The sequence below is a fragment of the Chamaea fasciata genome, unplaced genomic scaffold (genome assembly GCF_029207755.1).
Source record: "Chamaea fasciata isolate MVZ Bird 193981 ecotype frontalis unplaced genomic scaffold, bChaFas1.0.hap1 SCAF_1, whole genome shotgun sequence".
NCBI classification, from domain to species: domain Eukaryota; kingdom Metazoa; phylum Chordata; class Aves; order Passeriformes; family Sylviidae; genus Chamaea; species Chamaea fasciata.
The window spans coordinates 81,020,993-81,041,178 of NW_027094086.1; positions in this window are offsets into that span (position 1 = coordinate 81,020,993).

Below are 20,186 nucleotides of genomic sequence, written 5' to 3' on the forward strand. Positions count from 1 at the left end.
TGTCAGGATCAATTTTTGATCCGGGTTTTTGATTGGCCAAAGTAGAGAAAGTGCCCTGATGAATCTACTGTTCATGCAAAAGAAAAGTGTTCATGGATTTTAAGACAGAAGACAGCCTTTGCTGCTGCAGTAGTGTCACTGTACAATTAAATTCTGAGGCAAACAGAAAAAGCAAGTAGCAGAAAAAAAGACCCTTCAGGGCAGCAGACTTGGGAGCTGGCCAGCAGTTTCCCCTCAGTGGTCTTGTCCTTCCAGGGATTTCATTCTTAAGGGCATGATAGCCCATGACAGCTTTCTGATCTTCAAGGACAACCTCCTCAAAGCATAACAGTGATCTATCCTCATACACAGGAACTCATCGAAATGCAGAGTGAAAGGAGCTTGGAGTTTTGTCAAGGCTAAGCGAATAAAGTGCACACTAGAAGGACCTTTATTGGAGATGAGTGAAGGCACAGCCAGCTATTAGCTGGAGAAATGTTACACTGGCACAAGATAATGTTCAGGAGAAGAAAAATTATGCAGACAGTGATAAATTTAATCACAAAGTAAGAAGACCTGAAGGAGGATAAATATACCTTTACTAGTTACCATGAGAAATCTATGAATTCACCTATACTAGAAGTGAGCATGCTATATTGTAATTAAATTATTAATTTAATTTCAATTAAATTTAAAGAATTATTTTGATAAAGTAATGAATTAAGATGAGCTGAAAAAGGTGCCAAAATTTGTGAGTTAACCTGAAGAATGATATAAACCATGCCGGCAGAAAATATTGCAGAAGCACTTCAAAAGAGTAATATAAAGTACCTGACCCAGATGAAACACCAAAAAAACCACATTTAAATAATGGAAATTAAAGGAATCAAATAGTTTGCCAAGCTACTTAGTAGCCTTAGTTGGCCATATATTTTATTATTAGCATAAAAGGTTTATTGCTCTTATTTTAAATATAAAGGTAATATTAAAATTTTTATCAGTTATTCTAGAGTTACACTAACTTAATCCAGAATCTGAATGACAAAATGACCATAAATTTTAAGAATAAATGGGTCTGTTATATAAAATTATTGACAATTATTATACTGCATCTGGAATTGAACTTGAATCCATTTATGTCTGCAAATGTTACCTGAGTGGTGAACAAGAATAGATGAAAGGAAACACGAGGAGAGGAGAGGAGAGGAGAGGAGAGGAGAGGAGAGGAGAGGAGAGGAGAGGAGAGGAGAGGAGAGGAGAGGAGAGGAGAGGAGAGGAGAGGAGAGGAGAGGAGAGGAGAGGAGAGGAGAGGAGAGGAGAGGAGAGGAGAGGAGAGGAGAGGAGAGGAGAGGAGAGGAGAGGAGAGGAGAGGAGAGGAGAGGAGAGGAGAGGAGAGGAGAGGAGAGGAGAGGAGAGGAGAGGAGAGGAGAGGAGAGGAGAGGAGAGGAGAGGAGAGGAGAGGAGAGGAGAGGAGAGGAGAGGAGAGGAGAGGAGAGATGTGAGGATTTTGGTGGTACTCTAAAGACCTCTGATGGCATTTGTAAAGCCATTACTGAAATGAAGGATAGAAAGATAATTTATCAGGACAGAAACCCCAGGACAGGAATGCTCATGTAAGACATATATGAAATGTTTAGGAACTTCAAAGAATTCAGTGTATATAATGTGGGGCTTAAAGCAGCAGGCTGTGGTTTGAATGGCATGTAGGAATAAAAGGAAAAAAAAAAAAAAGAACTTTGGAAGGAGGCTTCGTTTTGTAAAACTTTTACTGTTCATGGCTATTGTTGCTTTTTTTCCAATGAAAAAGTGTTTTAGGGTGGGCCTTCTGTTTATATAATAAATATCTATATATATAATAAATATCAATTAACTTTTTGGCAAAGAACAAGTAAGAGAAAGGCAAAAAAGGCTGACAAGATTAAAAGCAGTAGCAGCTTTAGGATTCACCATTCTAACAAAACTGAGATGTTTTTCTTCTTTTTTTATGGTTAGAGTGTAGATTTAAATGTGACTCAAGTGTTATCTCTTAAGTGTACGGAATGAACAAGTCAAAAGTGCTTTAGGCACCACTGAATATTTAAGCAATAAAAAGGGTTTACAATAGGCTTTGAATATGTTATTCACTCTGCGGAAGGATGAGACTTTAAAAATATATACGGTGCTAAGCACCAACTAAATAGTGCCAATCATAAGAATTTGAAGACTCACTTTACACTCTTTTTGAAGTGTCTTTCCTGCTCTAATAAAGCAGTTAAATGTTCATTTATATGTTCAGTTATATTTTTTCCCATGTGAGAAAAGTGTCACAAGAAGTGCTTAAGATTAGTGCAATTTAGATAATTACTTCTATTTAAATGATCGGTGTTAACAACTGACACAGAAATAATTCACCAACATTCTGAAGCTCTCTGTAAATGTAACATATAAATTAATATAATAATAAATTAATGTGAAGAATAATAAAAAATTGAAAACAAACCACAAACTATATCATTTTCTGCAAAATGCAAATTGAAGGAAAAGGACTTTCATCTCCTACTGTAGTACTGAGCTCTCAAGCCAGCTAGGCAATTACATACCTTCCAAATTAACCCAAAGACAAATATAATCTGGCCAAAGTGTAAGCCTACTCTCTAAGCTAATCAGGTAATGAAAAAAATATAAGACTAAGTTGTATAGTATTTCTTTAATTACTCATTGTAGTCCTTCATTCCTCAAACATATGGCCTGCTCCTTCTAAAATTCATGAGAATGCCTAATTTAATACAGTAAAAATTCCTGTGTCCCTAAATGTATACAGACTTTCTGGCAGAGAAGTTACTAGTTCACAATCAGTACTGCATGGGTAAAGTGTCATTCAGAAATTTTTTCTAGCATAGTATAGTTAAGCTGTAACTGATCTTACAAGTGGGAGGAGGAAGCCTGTGTTTTCTCATTCTGTTTGAAATTACTTTCTTTTACTTTGCAAACTCAGCTGCAATGACTGTGAAGAAGAAAAAAAATAGGCATATAAAAAAATAATGTCTTGCATGCTCTGTACAAATTCAAATAATAATCCTTGCTGAACACTTCATTGGAAAACTTGACATTTGTATGCCTTATTTGTATGTTCTTGAACAAAAGGAGGAAGCCTCTGTTGGCTTTTAAAAATTGGGGTTTTGCTTAGGAAAGAAAGAAAGAAAACTTCAGTTTATTTCTTCCACGGAAGAAGTATTATATTATCTTCATACTATCTCTATTTCTCTTTCTATTTTCCATTTAATTTCCAGGGACATCACTACTGTGCACTGCCCACTATTCTCACCAACTCACATGTTAATAATCTAGTTTGTGATAATATATTTGATGCACTTGCTTTTCAGCCTGAATGTCACTACTGCCACTTTTTTGCATGTAAAGAATTTAGACCATAGATCTATATAGCACTGTGTAATAATATTTTATATAAGATTATTGTGTGGCTCCATTGGAACATCTAGTTTAACAGCAAGTACAGCAAGGTAAATAACTAAGGAGTTTGGCCACAAAATACGAAAATAAGTTTTCAGGAGCCACAGGTGGCTAAGACCCAGAATAAGACCTACCTCAACTGAAAATTTCAACTGAAAAGAATATGAAAATTTAAAATAGGCAAACTTACAAAGCTTTTTTTATTATCCTTTAAATGTAGATATTTTAATACCATGCACAGATTATTTCTGTAAATAGGTGAAGCTGGAATTAAGTAATTTCAAGCATTACTCCAGTTCTTAGATTGCAGAAACATTCTATGTAATCTTGACTTATTTGTGTGAAAAGGAAAACTCCAGTATCTTCCTGTATTTAAGCTATTTTTCATGTATTTAAACTATTATTTTATTAAAGGACAAGGTATTTATATAGCTATGGAATCGTTAGCTTTAGAGTTACATGAACTATATGTTAAAAGTAGTGCTATACAGGTTTTATGGTCTTTTTCTCAAAACAGTATCCTTCGAGTATTTGGGGATTATTCTAAGAATTAGGAAGAGCATAAAATTAAGATACTGTCCATTGCACTTGTGTCCCATGGAGAGTGGATAACCTGTGACGGGATAGTTTTTAGCTAGAGTGTCATGTGCCTCTATAAAGTGTGTTCAGTCTCTAAATCATAGATTGTACAGTAAAAAAAGCCTTGCAAATTATTACTGGGCTGTTGATTTTAGACCAGGTATGATGCAAGGTCCATTAGGATATTCTGAGAATCCAGTAAGTTAGCTAGAGGATGGAAAATACTTGGTGACATGGAATGAACATTTTGGTTTGGTAGCATAATGAAGCAGCAGTTATTGTTAAAACTAATCTTAGTCCAGAATCTAGGTGAAATTAGCTGGAGCAAGATTGTCCCCTGCCCTTCCTCACTAGTTTAGGAGGCCGCCTGAGATGCCAGAGCAGCAGTGGCAGGTGCAGGAGAGGCAAGGCAGAAATGCACTTGTCAAGAGCAGGCAGAAAAAGAATTGAGGAGTTGAATCTGGAAAGCTAGGCTCAGAGCTGAGTTACGGAAACCCAGACTGAGGGTTTAATAATTGGTGTTAAACAATTAGATGATGCAATGTCTATAACATCCGTTTTGGAAATTAGGTGTGTCTGGGCTGTACTTGTGGTCTGAAATGATGCTAAGTGTCTGAACAGCCAACCAAGGCCCTGGGGGACACTGGTGCTGTAGATATTCAGTGAGTTGTTAGTGTAATTAGTCTTAGCATCACAGAAACAAAGGCATTTGATCAAGTGATTCCTACTTTAATCCTGGTAGTTCTGAATTAAAATATGATTTGGTGTTAAAGAAAATAATTAATTCCTGCCTAAATTTTGACGAAGAACCTATTGTATTGTCAGGTAAATTCCATTAATTTCTTTACTTCTTTTTATAAACTCCAGGCTAAAAAATATTTGAGGGTAGATTTATGGAAAAGTCTGTGAGCAACAAACAGATACAACTGTAAAATTACTGCTGCACATCAATACAGAAATAATTTTTGAAGTTGTTCTTCTTAATGGATTGCATAGGCTGTACTTGAGCAATCCTTTTATGATCATCACTTTTTTATTTATTGAATTGTTATTTTCCTGTGATTATGCTTACCTTCCCATCCCTAAGATGCAGTTTCTTACAGCTCTTTTTAAATTTTATTAATTTTGACTAGTTCCGACCACTAAGCTTCCATTCTGCATTTTCCTAACATTGATTTATGTGTTTTACTGATGATTACAGTATCTTATAACACGACTTCATAACCTTTATTTAAAGCTATGTGATACTCAGGAATGAATAATGAAGCTGGGAAGGTAGGATTGTATTGTTGGTTAATGAAATGATAAATTGTAAAGAAATAAAATCAGACAGCATGGATCAAAGAGAAACTTATTTTTATCCAAGCTACTTTGGGGAAAGATTAGAGAAGCAGTTTCATTTTGTTGGTCTTCTGAGAGTTGTTCACAAGACTCCAGGGTTGATGATAAATACAGACTTCTGTATTTTACCAGAGAGATTAATGCTACTAGAAATTCAAACAATATTGGTAATTACTTCTCCACTGTATATAGCTGAGAAAAAAAGTGTCAGAAAGAGTGTTGTCTGAAAATTCTTGGTCATCAAAACTAATGTAGCTCTTTGTGAAAACTTTAATAAAATGGTGGGTACTGGTAATGTAAGATGGGAAAAATATAAAAGAATTTTACAAGCAGATAAAGATAAGTAAGAAGTGGGCTGCAACCCTTTTTTTTTTTCCATGAAGTAGGATAACCATTTATAATATCCTGCCTTTTCCTACAGATTAAAGTTTGCCCTGGTAGCATTATGTGTGTATAGCTATCAAGAAATCATCTTGACTAAATTCTAACAACTTAACTGTAAAAGATACCAAAATTTCTCCAAATCAGAACTACTAAAATTCACAGGAATTTATATTTCAAGGGAAGGGAAAACATCTGACACAGCTGTACAGTGAGCCAGCTAGGGAGTCCTAGTAGACGGGTGATTTGTGAACAGGAAAAGACTTGTGGGTTGATATGATGGTTGGAGGCTGTCTTGAGCATAGTTATCATGAAATGAAAGAGTTTTATGGTCCTTTGAGAAGTAAGAACAGGAGTCAGCAGAACTGTCACCTTGCATTTCCTGAGGGTAGACTTTGACCTGTTAAGGAGCCTGGTTGACAGAGATCCTTGGAAAGCAGTTCTGAAGGGCAAAATAATTCAGTCAGGCTGGATGTTCTTCAAGAAGCAAATCTTAAAGACACACATGTTGGAAAAAGAGCTGGTGGGAAAGAAGACTTTCTGGGCTTAACAAAGAGCTTTGTCTTGAATTCAAGAAAAAATTGAAGATAATTTTATGACTTTTGGAGAACGGGGTGGCTCATTCAGAAGGATAATTCAGAAGGATCTTATGAGGTTATGTAGTGAGAAAATTAAAAGGATGAAAGCCCATCTAGAACCTAATCTGGCTACTGCTATAACCGGCAAAAAGTTTTATTACAAATATGTCAGTAACCAAAGGAGGACCATGGAGAATCTTCATCCTTTGTTGGATGGAGGAAGAAACATACTGACAGAGGATGAGGAAAAGGCTGAGGTACTTAGTGCCTTGTCTCAGTCTTTAACAGTGAGACAATTTTTCTCAGGTTATCCAGTCCCTGAGCTAAAAAACAGAGGGAGTAAAATGGAGCCTCTATAACTCAAGCAGAAAAGGTCAGCAACCTGCTGCACCATGTAGACATGCAGAAGTTTAACGGGATGAATGGGATCCATCCAAGGGAGCTGACAGAAGTGAGCACTGAGACACTTACCAGAATTCACTTGCAGCCCTAGCTAACTGGGGAGATTCCAGTTGACTGACAGTTGATAAATGTGATGCACATCTACAAGAAGTCTGTCAGCCTGACCTTGAAGGTTATGGAGCAGTTCCTCTTGAGCATCATCATAGTCAGCTGAACTAGTGAGCCAGTTCTGTGCCCAGGCGACCAAGACCAGTGGCATCTTGGCTTGGATCAGTAATATAGAGTGGCTAGCATGAAAAGGGCAGTTTTTGTCCCCCTGTTTTTGTCACTTATGAGGTCACACTCGAATCCTTTGTTGGGTTCTGGGACTCTCACTACAAGAGGGACATTGAGGTGCTGGAGCCTGTCCAAAGAAGGGCAATAGAGTTGGTGAAGGGTCTGGAGCACAAGTCTGATGAGGAATGTCTGAGAAAGCTGAGGGTGTTTAGCCTGGAGAAAAGGAGGCTCATGGGACACTTTAGTGCCCTCTACAACTGCATGAATGCCAGTTGCAGCCAGGCGGGGTTTGGCCTTTTCTCCCATATAGCAAATGAGAGAACAAGAGGAAACAGCCTTATGTTGCTCCAGGAGAAGTTTATTTTAGGTATTAGGAAAAAATTTCTTCATGGAAAGGGTGGTCAGACATTGGAACAGGGTGTCCAGGGAAGTGGTCACCAACCCTGAAGGTATTAAAAGAAGTGCAAGTGTGGCATGTAGGGACACAGTTTAGTGACACACTTGGCAGTTAATGACTTAGCCCAATGTTCTTTCTGGTATTTTTCAAACTAAATTATTCTATTCTGTTTTATTTTATTCTATTCTGTTCTATTCTATTCTATCTATCTTCTAGAGGGTAGTGGGGTTTTTTTTCTTTTTTGACAGGCCAATATGGAACAAATAAAGGCTTTAGAAAAAAATATTCATATTCAATAGTCATATCATTCAAATGGAAAGAAAATTACTTAGGCAGCTACAGGACTTTCAGAGTGACCTTGGCTATTCAATTAAAATAAATCTTAAGGGGAATAATTATTATAGGAATTGAATAAAATGAAAAAAACCTTGACATGTTTATTATACACATTAGCAAAATAGTATTAGATTGACCTTGCATCTTTCTTAGGGAAGAGGGACTGTTTCACAGTAATCTTATGTGTTAGAATTTCTATAAAGTTTTCAACATGATGATGAATAAAAAGTTATTTTTAAACAAGGAGAGGGATAGGCGAATCTTATAAGCTAGACAGAAAAAATAAGATTGTAGATACAATCTTAAAATAAGATTGTAACAGGTTTTACTGAATGTAAGCATCAACTCAGAGTTATGCTTTGAACAGAGAATCTCAAGGAGGTGAATAATAGAAAAGAGATCAAATTCAACTATATAAATGAAACATAATGTACTTAAAAACTAGGCAATAATTATTCTATTAAAAGATAGTTATTGTCAATTAATGTGTATATATGAATTCCTTGTAGGATGGTATACAAAAATGCAAAATGTGAGATATGATTCCAGAAAATCTAAGTGTAGCTGTTCCTTTAGAACAAGAAGAAATATTTCTATTGCAGAAGCCACTAGGCTGATTTAGTATATAATGTGTGTGATTCTTGTCCCATGTGTTACAGGTTACACTTTAAAAATCCATATGGGACAGAGAGATATAAGTAGACTTATCTCAAGACCCCACAAACAGAGAGGACATGCTACCCATCAGGTTTTCAAGGAGCAGGCTTTAATATAACACAATATGAATAAAATGGCTCTGACTGTTCTTAATTAAAAGAGCTTATTTTCCTACTTCATGCTTATCATTTCATCTTATTTACCAGTATACAGTGTTGGGCAAGAGATCAAATGGGTAAAAAAATGGCTTTGAACCAAACAAGGATGAGAAATATAAGACAAATTCTAACAAAAAGATCTGTGATGGTTTTCAGAAAAATAGCAATAACAAGATCAAGAGGCCTAAGTACTTTTTAAATTACTTGATTAAGTTTATGAAAAGGATTATATGCCATGTTTGTCTGTGATGGAAGGAGCTGCATCCAGGCAGTTCATCACAGGAACAAAGGAAAAAGGATTAGAAAGAAATTATTACAGTAATCTTGTCTGCAATTCTCAGATATGTGTCCTGTGGTTAGGAGGTGTGGAGCAATGACTGTCTTCTCAGTCTAGCAGCAAGAAGAAACTAGCTGGAGTCAGCTGTATTCCCTTTGTTATTATCCATAGCTCTGCTTATTGGATTTGATTATTTGTTTGGATTTTGTGTGTTTTTAAGGACAGGGTTGACAAAACAGTTATTCAGAGAGTATTTAAGGAAAATATCAATAGATTAGCAAATACAGAATGCTAGGGGTCAATATAACTGCAGCAGAAACTGTAAGGTGCTGATTACATTTGCCTGAAGGTTGAGAAAAGGACAGTGTGAGAGAAATTAAAATCTAAAAAAGTAACTCTTCAGAAGTCTCATATACCCTTAGGTTCAAAACTGAATTTTCCATGACTTGAAGGAGAAATAGTCTCTGTTATCCCAGGCTGTCAGAATGTTATGTTTGAGTACTGCTACTGTTGATGTATACCCTTAGCTCTAGTGTTTAAAAGATGCTTCTGGGCTGCAGAATATCAATCAGCAGTATTCTTTAGAAATGTCAATAGCTAGCATATTAGCACTTCAAATCTATACCCATTATGAATGGGGACTACTTGACATTCATTCTGTACCACACAGCAATACTTAAATGGTGACACTATAGAGGAGAATGGAGAGAGAACAAATATAAACTTTGAATTTTAGAAGGACCTCTCGAGTTAGTAGTTTTTAAAAGGAATGTAAAAACAATATATGAACCAAGTTCTGGACCCACTGAAATCGGGGGTGGGGGGGTTGGGGGGGGGTGGGGAGTGGTGGTTTTTGCTACTAAATTCAAAGGAATGTAGGTTTCATTATAGTCATTAATAAAGTACTTGTCTTAGATTGTGTACTTAAGGAATATGATTTTTTCTGCAGCCTTAGTATTTAAAGTAGAAATGTGTCACAGCATATAAGGATAACATTTTTTCTTAACTAGTTAGACTAAATCCCTTTGATTATACATCTGTTATTGTGTCTGTATTCTGAAACAACAAATTCCATCTTCTATTAATTGTATTACTGTTATTGTATACTTTAAACTCTTGACTCAATGTTAATCATACCAGTAATTACAGACTTGTTACTTATAATTAGTATCACATGGATACTAATTATAGTGAAGGCAATGTGCGTCCAACCTAGTAATAACATTGCTAGTAATATAATAAAGCACAGTTTCTTACCTCAAACCACGTAAATTGCTAAAACAGAATATTCCCTGGCCTCTGTTCATCACAGCAATGTAACTTTCTAGGAAGTTAATATCTAACATCCATTCCACATCTTCTACAAAGCCACACAATGAGACAACTTTCTTAAAGAAAAACCCATCAAAATATCAATAAACTTTGGAGTGGAGAATTGAACCCCAAAACACACACATACATACACACACACACACACACACACACACACACACACACACACACACACAAAAAAAAAAAAAAAAAAAAAAAAAAAAAAAAAAAAAAAAAAGCAGCCACAATAAAATTCCCATAACTAAAATTTCTAAAGTAGTGGGATTGTGTGAGGATCTTTAAAAATGTAAAACTTCTGCTACTACTGTCACGTGCCCAATAAAAAAGGGTATGTTCACAGTATTAAAAGATTAAATCTATATGGAAATAACTAAACTACTTTAATGTTAGCGAGATAATGAATTGCTAAGTTTTCCCATGTCAGTACCCTGATAGTGCTCTAAGTTCTGTAGGGTTTGGAAGACCTTAGTTGCTCAAGTAGCACCTCAAGTAGGAGATGCTTTCCAAGTAGTGCAGTGTCACTCTCAGGAGCTGTGCCCTCTGTGCTCACCTCATGAAGTGACTGTGCCTTCTGCCCACTAAGGCTCACCTATAGGGAAAGAAGGAGGCATTTTTCAGTGACTATGCTGCCATCCCAATCTCCAGTCTCTCTGGTTCTGTTCACTGTGGCTGCATACCCTTGATATCATCGTGGTTTAGCTGCACCATTTTTAGACAGTTTATGCAATGGTTTTGTGCTCCATCCTAAGTTGAGATAAAGAGGTATTTTTATTGGTATCCAAGCTATCTGAAGGTAATTTTCACAATGTCTGCACAAGCTAGAGGCCAGACTGCAACAAGCTGAAAATCAGTTATTAGATTATTCTAGTACAGTGGACTTACACAACAATTTTAAACCAATGTACTTAAAGCAATCTCACAGCTTAAATTAACCTTTCATGTCAACTTTTATCTTACTCTGATTTCTTCAGCAGCTTTTATAATCAGATTTGATTTGCCTATATTACATATTTTCACCTATTTGACATCATTGCAAGATATTTGAATGAGCTGCATTTTAATGAACCATGCTGGATAATCCATTTGTCTTCAGTTCTGCCATTTTCGTTCACATCTATAATCAGCTAATATAATTAAAGAGACTAGCCCAAGAATGAAGTGCTGCTTAACATAATGGTTGCTCTGATGGTCCCTAAGGGATGAAGACAAAAACAACACAGCAATTCCACAACAAGGGCATGACCAGACTTCAGGGACCCTGACTCTCCATCTGATTCAAGCAAACAAACTTGGCTGTAGGACAAGCTGCAATGGGTGGATTCATCAATGATTTCACTGATGCATTGATGAAAATAAGGAGTTTACACTTGATATTTTGTAAAAGGATTTGGATATAGGCATCATTGCTGAAACATCATTATCAATTTGGCAGACCTCTCTCACAACTTTGTTTATAGTTTCTGTTCTCAAATGTTACCCTTAAATCTACAAGGACAAAGCAGTAATGTGAAGGTTCTGAATGCATTTTTAAGTTTTTCTGAACTCTATTCATCAGTTTGTGCATACAGGTCATGCAAAATATGAAAGAAGATTGACAGAACAACACACGGAGCAGTAAATATGGGGAGAGACTCAGAAAGTCTAAGGAAAAAAAACCCAAAATGTTAACAGAATGGAACTCGGTAGGTCATGAAAGTAGATCAAGAATAATTATCTATGAAATCCTGCAATGAACACAGTGGACTCATGAGGATAGAATTTCATGTCAGTAAAAGGAAATTTTGAGGATTAATTCCTGTGACTGTAAGTGGAATTATGTACTAATTTTCTCACAACATGAATATGAACTACTGTACATAATTTCAAAGCAAAAGTTTAGCTAAATATTGCTATTACCTTGAAGAAGAGAGGGCTGGTAACTCAGAAACTGAGCATCCGTCTAATAAGACATGGCTGATATTTAAACTTGTTAAGAGATTATATTTTAAAAATTTAGTTTAGGGTTAATGAGTCAGATAAATTAAATGTGCATGCTTAAAAGGGCCCAATTCACTAAATTAACATTAAATACAAATCATATATTCATAATTTTGTTTTAGTGGTGTGATTTATTCTTCTGGGTTTCACTAATATAAGTGTATTGGTGGATTGTATGTTCTCAGGGATATTGCATCTATTTGGTATGGTGTGTTGTTTTAAACCACCTGGTGTCCTAGCTTTGCTGGAGGGCTGAAATCAGTATCTTGAATTATCAAAACTTCTTTACTTTCCTGAGTGTTGTTTCTGCCATTTGCGGCACTCTTCAAGTGGAAGGAATAACAGGGTCTTCTTGAATTTCTTCTGTAGAATTCCAGTTTTCATGGATTCCTGATAAAGGTACTGGCCACCGCCAGTTCCAGGAGTGGTATCTGACTTTATAGCTTTTTGAACTCTCCCCATGGTGACTAGGAAGAAATTCAACCTGCCAGCATATCAAAATCAGATTAAGGTACCTTCTGTCATAGGGGGTGGTGGTGTGTCTGGTCTACAGCTAAGAGCGTAAGAAAATGTTCGTGTGATGAGGTTTCTGTGTCGGTTCAGACCTGGAAGTAAAAAGGGACTTAATGAGAATCTAAAGACATCACAAACATGATCTATGATATCTGTATTCACAACTGGGAAAAACAGAGGTTGGATCCTGCTATCAAACACATCCTAAATTTCATTTTGGAAGTTCTACCAATTAAATACCATCAAGGGCATAACCTGTTTAAAATAACCAGAAACACCTTTGAATCCTGCCTAAGGTGAGATACATCGTCCTGATTTCTTAATCATACAATCATGTAAACATTTATGTTGGGAAAGACCTCTAAGATAATCAAGTCCAACCATTAACTCAGTACTACCAAGTCTAAAACTAAACCATCTCCTTAAGTGCCACATTTGAACCTTTTAAATGCCTTCAGAGATGCTGACTCAACCACTTCTACCGGCAGCCTGTTCCAATGTTTGATCAGCCTTTAAACACTCAACAAAAGTGTTTCTATTGTTGAGAAGTATATTTCTTCCAGTATCTCTCTGAACTTTAAATAAATAATTGTCCTAGGTAAACAAAGCACGAACAACTCATCTCCAAGTGAAATTGCCTTCCTCCACTTTTTAACCATCTCCATTGCATACATCAACACATCACATTAGCAACAGTCAATAACCAACCCATGTCCTTGGATTTTTCCAAAAAGGGTTAGGAGAAAGGAATGACAGAGAAGAGCTGCTATGGACTGACCTCAAGCCTCCTTTCTCCATTCCTCTGCTCCAGTTCTCTCAGGAAAATAATTGGAGGAATCAGGGATGGAAGACTGAAGTTGAATTTGTGAAGAAAAAGGTTATAGAGAGGAAGGTGTTTAAGCTTCAGTCATTCTTTTCTCATCATCCTACTCTGTTTTACTTGGCAATATCTCAGACTAATTTTCCTTGTGTTAAGTCTGTTTTGCCCATGACAGTACTTGATAAGTGCCCTTGTCTTTATCATGACCCATGAGCTTTTCCATATCATTTTCTTCCCTTGTCTTGTTGAGGAGTGGGAGTGAGAGAGTGGCTGGGGAGGCATCTGGCAGCCAGCCAAGATCAACCATCATAAGGCATTATTTTATCTGTCGTCATTGCATCATATAAGATTCAAGTAATTGGAACATTTTTTTATATGTAAAGTTTTTGTGTTCGTCTCTCCACAGCCCCCCTTTAGTTGTCCTCATTCCCTTTGTCTCAGATCAGCACTGTTTAAACTCACACTTTAGTCACAATTGAAATATGTGACTTAACATATTTGATGTTACACTAATGTCATGGAGTAAGGTACAGGTTTTCCATGCAAAAGAAGTAGCTGTAGGAGGCACTGCACTTGTTATTATGTGCTGTCAGGTTGGAACACCATCTTCCTCAGTCAGATTTACAGTCTGCCTGTATGGATACTTCATGGATGTATAATTCATATTAAATAACAGAATCATAGATCAGTTAGGATTGGAAGGGAGCTCTAGGGATAACCTAGTCCAGTCCCAATGCTAAGACAGGGTTATCTTGAGCACATTACACAGGAATGTGTCCAGGTTGGTTTTGTGTATCTCCAGAAAGGCAGACTCCATCACCTACCTGAGCAGCCTGTTCCAATGCTCTGCCACCTTCAATGTAAATAAGTTCTTCGTCATGTTGGGGTGGAATTTTTTGTGTTTTACTTTATGGCCATTGTTCCTCATCCTGTCACTGGAAACCACTGAAAAGAGTCTGATGCCATACTCTTGACAAATGTCTTTGAGATATTTATATTCATTGATGAGATCCCCTCTCATTTTTCTCTTCTCGAAATTAAACAGGCGCAGCTCTTGCAATCTGTCCTCATAAGAGAAATGCCTCAGATCCCAACAGAATTTTTTGCTTAAAATGTTGTGATCTGCTAGCAATGACCTTGCAAATAGACAGCTGGGCATGCCTTGGCCAAAGAAGACAAAAATTTGAGGACCTTGAATATTTTACCTCTCTTCAAGGATACCAGGCATCTTTCAAACAATACTTCAAAGAAATCAGAATTGATTTTGTGAATTGGTGTCGTTTTAGGTGACATAAAAAGTGAATCTGTAAGTTATGCCAAGACTAAACTTAATTGACCTTAGACATTGTACTGGCTTTCCTGAGACGCGAGTTCTGTTATCTAGCAACTAATTTGCTACTGAGCTGAAAGGAACTTTACTGTGAAGGTACTTAAGCACTCTATAAGGACAGGGTAATAAACCATCCTGCTGGAATTAATTGAAGGTGGGCATCTGGATATGCGCACATTTGTGAAAAAGGTTTCTGATTTTACCTGTCAGGAATTACCCAGCTCATCTCAGAGCAGAATAACAATTTCCTCTTGGCTGGTGAATAAATACCCTATAAAATGACTAATGGACTATTTAATTATCATATCAAAAAGAGCATGGTTGTGACTAATGTGCAAAATAAACCAGCTTTGGAAACCTCATACAGTACTTACCAGCCTTAAAGTAATGAAGCATGATGATGATATCTATACTTGATCCTAACTACTCTGTCATTCATGTCAAAGTTTTCTTCTCAAGAAATTAAGTGCTCTTGCAAGAATGTTCAGAACATGAATGAGCTTGACTCTTATATTATAAATCACCAAATTTGCCCTGAATCATTTGGTTATTTGTTTGAGTCTTAGATACTATCTTGTCCTAATGTGTCATCAGTGAGGGAAATATAGTTCCAGGATGACATTTAATTCCACATTGTAAAGCCTTAAGTAAACAATATTCTTTGTGTTTCAATGGGGCATAAAATTGCAGCATTCCAATGTTTTTAACTTTCTTTTCTTGTACATATATCTGTTAAAATCAGCCTCAGCTAATGGAGAAATATATAGCATAGCTGTCAGTTCAAATCCAGCCTATTGATTCAAGACTGTTTAACACACAACCGTAAGCACCTTGCAGCAGCCTGTATGACAGTCCAGAATCAGGCTAAAGGGGAAAAAAATCTTGAAAATTATTATTTTTTTCTCTGTCTGGAATTCTTCAAAAATGTGAATTATGAAGCAGTTTTCTGGAACTACATTGCTGAAATTAACACTAATTAATGTTTTTATTAACAGAAAACAGTAAGAAAAAATTCTTCCAGGTCCTAATTTAACAAAAACTTTAAAGGGTATGCTTAAATTCTATCCAAGACAATTTATAATTGAGTAAAATGTTAACATTTAGTTGACTTCTCATTGCTTTTTACTTTATATGCTAAATTCAGAAACAAGACCTGCAAGTACAGGAAGACATAGGATGCTGAAATCCATGTTCCTTGCAAGCAAAAGTTAATGTGCAGGATTTCAGAGCTCTTCTGGAGCCTGAATTCTATGGCAGAAGAATTGGAACTAGATAAACTTTAAGGCCTATTCCTAAGAAAAACATTCTGTGATTCTATGAATTTAAATTCAACACTTGAAAAAAAAAAATCAAGCAGAAAGATATATGGTCAGTGAACATAATGTTTACATGTTTAAACCCACAATGTCTTACACTACATTTTTACTTATTGGAAAACACCAATTAACTAAAATTAAACATTTTAGTGAACCATTTTTGAACATTTACTTAAATTGTTTGAGCTATTGTGGCTAGCTGCTGTGTTCTCTAATAATTAGCAAACAGAAAAATAGACAGAAATTGCCTCTAATAAAATTGGTTTTGTTCATTTTATCAGGTATTATATTCTCTATACACCTCCCAAAATACTCTTCAGGTATCCAAATAGTTAAGCAATTTGGATACTATCTTATTACCCTTAAGGAATGTGGTTAAAGTGCACAGCTATGGCAGATGACAGGCACATACCTGTTGTGTGCAATAATAGCAGATTGATAGTCTTGATGACATTAATCTGTCACTTTTCAAAGGCATGAATCTGACTGAAAATATTTTTCAAAATAGCAGCAACTAGAAATAACTTTTATTTTAAACAAATTTCAAACATTTTCAGGTTTCTATTGCTATGCATTGCCATCAGTGTCACTGCTACCTCCAGAATATCCATCACTCTCCTTCATAAAATACCATGTAAGTAATAGTTCAGAATATTTTGTTCATGGTTTGTAATGTCTGAAGAAAAAACTAAATTATAAAGGAGAACAAAACACGAGTTTCATGGAAGGGCTCCAGAAATCCAATTCAGTTTAAGTAATGATATATCATTTCTTGCTTTCAGGTTTGGATACTTTATGCTTCTGACATTGGTTCCAGCAATTTTATTTCTTTTCTGCCTGCCTCTTCTGTGATATAAAGAGGCCTTCATTCAAATAAGTGACATACACTTTTCAATTTTTTTCCCTCCCACCTCCATGTACCTGCAGCCATCATCCCTATCAGATTTACAGGTCAAACCCTAAAACTTTCATATGACACTTTTCCAGTACTGAGAGCCTTGTGTAAATGCTCACAAAATATCAGCATTCGAGCACAGTGGACATCCAATGCAAACATCATACAAGAGTTTCTTTCTTGACACTGCTACCAAAATGCATGATTTGACAGTGGGGATCATAAGTCTCATTCAGACAGTATGACTACATATCTCCCTTCAAACCAGAAAAACCAGGTCACACTTTAGAGATCTTGTTTCAAAGAGATGAGAACAGGGGAGATTCCAAAAGATTTGGGGACAATAGAGGGAAGAATTTAGAGATACTTTGCTTAGTAAGATAGGGCACATATCTGGATTAATGGTCATAGGAAAATCTCTGCAGTAGGAATATCTCATATTCGTCCTATTTTTTTTTGCCAGATGAATTTCCTCAAGGCTTCCAAATGCATTACAGTTGCACAGAAATCTTGACCAATGCATTCATCATCATTGATCAAGCTGACTTTAGGGGCGTCCTTCAGGTGCTTCTAACAGTGATTTGAAACAAGTACCACTTCCCGGCTGTGCTGTGTTTTTTATGGCTCCTAGTGAAGACCAATAATATGAATTTCATTTTAATTCTTCTGTAAGGGATCTTATTTATAGAGCAATTTCTCATGCAGTGTCTTGTCTCTATGAAATGATTGCCAACTCAGGCAGCAGTTAAAGTTTACTGCTTAGGCCTTCCTTCAAGGTACCATATGGGTATTACTTTCTAAAAGTAATTTAGACTTCAAAGTGCTAAGAACATATTAACCCCTTGCAAGCTATCTCTTACTGGAATGTCGACTGATTTTATAAACTGATCTAACATAATTCAACAAGTCAACAGCTTTTCCATTCTCTTTCATTTTCAAATGTGGCTGACAATTAAATCAGATCATTAAAACAGTATCAAGTGCTATTTAACATTAACATTTTTGTGACAAACCATGATGCATTGTTTTGCTAGTTAGTTATCCTTCACGCATATTTGAGCAATGACCAGCTTTTTATTGAGTGCTTCCATCTCCAAAGTAAGATGTCAGTAAATAAAAAAGAAAACTATGAAAGAAACTCAATATTTGAAGCTTCAGGAACATTTCAAATAATGTAGGAAGTAGGTTATAATACTTGTATTTCATTAAAGGAAGAACTATAGTAAAACATAGTATCTCCATCAATCTATTTCTGTATTTTGTGATAAAAGTTTCATTTTTGTTTTGTTTTGTTTTTTGTTTTTGGTTTTTTCCCCCAAAGACACAAGTCAGTTGTATGGTCATGTAAAAAGTTATGGGCCTTTGTTGTGATTTATCCCCAGCCAGCCACCAAAGCCCACTCAGCTGCTCCTTCACTCTCTCAACCAGTGGGATCAAGGAGAGAATCAGAAGGGTAAAAGATAGAGCACTCATGGATTGAAATAAAGACAGTGTAATATGGTGGAAAAGCAAAACCAGACATTCATTTACCACTTCCCATGGGCAGGCAGCTGTTCAGACATCTCCAGGAGAGCAGGGCCCCATCACATGTAGCAGTGTCTTGGGAAGACAAACACCAACACTCAAAACATTCCCCCTTCCTTCTTCCTCCTTCCACCTCTATATACTGCACATCATGGCATATGGTCTGGAATACCTCTTTGACCATTTGGAGTCATCTGTCCTGTCTATGTCTCCTCCCAACCTCACAAGCAGCCCCAGATTCCTCTCCAGCATGACACTACAAAAAACAGAAAAGGCCTTGGATGTTTGTAAGCCCTGCTCAATAACAACAAAAAGAAGTCTTTATATTATCAACCCCATGTTCAACAACAACAACAACAACAACAACAACAACAACAACAACAACAACAACAACAACAACAACAACAACAACAACAACAACAACAACAAAAAAAAAAAAAAAAAAAAAAAAAAAAAAAACACAGTCCTGTACTAACCACTGTGAAGAAAATTAACTCTATCCCAAAAATTAGCACAGCTCTATAGTGTTTGTATCTGTTTTGCCTTTACCAACCTTTTTTCTAAAACAGAAAAAAGTCAGAATTTGGAAGATAATTGATAGTATTTATTCAGGCATTCAAACAAGTGAAGGATTGTATTTTTTTTCTCATTATCCTTGTGTTTCCCAATACCTTGTGAAAGTGAAATGTTATGGGTCATGGCTTAGACATTGCTGTGAAGGACTTTTTGCCCATTATGGCAAATCTGTGCAAAGAAGCTGTGACCACCTACACCCACCCCTCCCTGAATATGCCTCCTGACTGGAACTTGGGACTGTTAGTTAAACACTTTATGGAAATTTGAGACAAGACAAAGATGATGCTACTGTTCAATTATTTTAGATCTAGGGAAAAGTAAATAAGGCTGAGGGAGAATGTATCCACAAGAAAGCCAAACTCAAGAGCTGTCCTGAAAGTCATCCCTGGCTGGGTTTGGGGTCCCCTACCCCATACAGGTTTGCACACACTCCCCCACAAATGGTGCGGGGATGAGAAGAGTTTTAGGTGTGTCGCATAACCTCTGGTCAGAGGCAGTGAACACCTGTCCTCCTTTACACAAACTGACTCAGCTCTTGAACCTCCAGTCCCAGGAAAGCTACATCCATGGGACATCCATGTGTGAGGCCACAGAGAAGGTGTCATAATTCTTCAAAGACCCCACAAACTTCTCCCTAGACTCATTCCTGAGCCTTTTCAGGAGAGCAGTGTATGTGATGCTATATGATGCAACAGATCCAGAGTCTGTTGCGAGAGAGTGCCAAACTTGACTCCCTCACACCTCCAGGGGAAGTATCTGGGCATTCTCACCTGACTGGAATGTATATTAATCCAACAGACTCTATGTTTTTGAGGGACCCTCACCATTAAGAAGACTGGAAGAAGAGGATCAATGAGACGTCTTCAGGATCCACAGAGTAGCGATATTTTCCATTTAGTCTGTCTCTCTGTCACTCTCTTTCTCTCCCTCCCCTTTTTTCTCTTTCTCTCTCTCTGTCTGCCTCAAATTTACTGTTAAATAAAATCCACACTTTGGCATATGGTCTCATTTGCACCTTAATTGGGGCAGAGGCATCTCTCTAATAATTTTAATAACCAGATCATAACATACCTTTAGGTGTGATTTGAAAAA